Source organism: Hyperoodon ampullatus (genome assembly GCF_949752795.1).
Source record: "Hyperoodon ampullatus genome assembly, chromosome: 19".
Lineage (NCBI taxonomy): Eukaryota > Metazoa > Chordata > Mammalia > Artiodactyla > Ziphiidae > Hyperoodon > Hyperoodon ampullatus.
In genome coordinates this window covers 29,226,121-29,228,411 of record NC_136932.1, presented here as the reverse complement: position 1 = coordinate 29,228,411, position 2,291 = coordinate 29,226,121, and positions in this window count along the sequence as shown.

The following is a 2,291-nucleotide window of genomic DNA, read 5'->3' as shown; positions in this document are numbered from 1 at the left end:
TCATGTTCAACACTAGAGATACAAAGATAAAATGACACCCCTGCCTGAAGGCACTTACTTTATAACCAGGACATACGCACGAGTTGGAGGAGGGGCCGAAGAGCAAAGGCACAGAAGCATCTAACCAAGGTGACAGCTCTGCACTACAGATGATTCAATAAACTTAAAGTGTAGGGTCCAGAGGGTGCAGGGGAGACACAGCAAGAGATAAGGCTGTGGATCCCGGCCTAGACCAAGGGGCCTTGTGTGCCTTCCTGCAAACTTTGGACGTTTATCCTATAGGCATGGGGAACCATTCACGTGGTATAAACTGGGAGTCATTTAATATACATTTTGAAAGATCACTCCGACGACAATGTAGAAAATCAGTTAAGAGATGATTACTTTAGTGTGGGAACATAAAGCAGAGCCCATTGTCCAGATGAGATCTGATGAGGTGTGATCTCAGGTTGCAGTCAGAATAAAGAAGAGGGCCCTGATCCGTGAGGCAGAATCAGTGTTGGTGACCAACTTAGGAGGCAGAGTCTAGGCTTTGGTACTCAGACTGTATCTCCCGGGCCCTCCCAAAGGATACAGCCAGCTCATGGGTTTCCCTGCTTTATGTGGCAGACCCATTCTAGTGTGCCGGCTCCTCTTAACCTTTTGGTCTTTGCTTCCAAAGACTTCTGTGCCAGTTCTGGAATCCCTTAGTGTGGGCCATTGCTCATCCAAGCTCCTAAGAGGTCCCCTGCCCCAGCACCTGTGAGACCCAGGCCTTCGCCAGCGCATTAATTTTGAGTCATGAGAGGATGTCCTCGTATCAGCAGCTCCTCCTCATTCTGCTTTATAGGCCACACCCATGACCAGCACCCTCAGGACCCACACATCCTTCCAGCTCCTGCCAACACGTGTGTCAGCCCGGTCCCCTGGGATGTTTGCAATAATACCCCCTCCTCTCTTAGCCGGCCCAGCTGGCCTCAAGTGAGTGATGCAGCCAGGAGGTTGATGGGGGCAGTCCATTGTAGGGCAAGCGGTGTCCTGTAAGAGGCTTGTCTTGTTCGAGACTGCTGCCGTGGTCTTCAAGCAAGGGGGATTCCTCTATTTTCCAAGGAGAGGGAGTTGGCCACTTTGCGGGCCCAGAGAATCTGCGGTTCACAGTTCTCAAGTAAATAGATACAGACATCCCATCTCAGGCCTTAGAGTTCACCCTTTCCATCAGGGCCCTGACTTTGACGTAGGAGACTTGCCTGGACTGAGTTCAGCCTTCTTAGAGCTGCCACCCCTAAACATCAGGTCCTGAGCCTGAGGGAGGTAAGTGTCTTTAGGCTGGCTGACTGTCATACCCGGCTTCAAGTTGCTGGTTGTTGTATCCAAGACTGTCTTTTTCTCTTTTCACTGGGCAGACGGCTCTTAACAACAGCCACCCAGTTCCACAGTCCTTCTCGTGACCATTTCTTCTGCACCTCCTGTACCAGAGACGTTAAACCAGTCAGCGCATCCCCAGCCACAGGTCGCACTACTACAGCACTCCAGGGGCCGTCACCCCACTGATGGGTCCATGTTGCCATCTGGCTGGTAAGCGACCCACCCTCAGAATTCCACCTGCTGAGTCCACTTCCGTAGGCAACTTCTGATGCCACCTGGTCTAAGGCAGACTCTGCAAGCAAACCTGTGCTAGAGACTTTTGTGAAAACTCTTTACTGAAGAAGTGCTCTTTGGAGAAGGTGCATAATGGAAGCCAGATGGGGCAGGGGAGCAAATCTAGGCAGCCGTGTGGTCTTGGCACAGACTTGCTCCAGCCTGGCCCTTTGGGAAAGCTCTGGAGTACAGCTTGCACCACAGAATCCCCCCATCTCGAGGACAGGGGGCTGGCCTTTTGTACCCCTCACTGTGCTGTCGTGAATATTCCGTTGGGTTGGCCAAAAAGCTCATTCGGTTTTAAGTGAAACTGAGACAGTTTTCATTTCACGAAGGACTTTGTTGATCAACGAACATACTCACTACCAGAGCGAACGCAGTATTCTGTGTATTTTGTTCAGCATGTGTACACATATTCGTAGGAGTACGCCCGCAGCTAGCATTGCCGGCCACATAGTATACTGGAGAAGATACTGCCAAATGGTTTTCCAAAGCAACTATACCAATTTTACTCCTGTCAGGAGTGTTTGGAGTCCCCAGCACCTAGTATTTTCCATCTTTTTCATCATAGCCATTCTGGTGGGAGTGCAGAATTAACTTCCATTTTCCTGATGACCCATGAGGTTGAGCACCATGACATAAATTTACTGGCCGTTTGGATCCCTCCTTTGCGA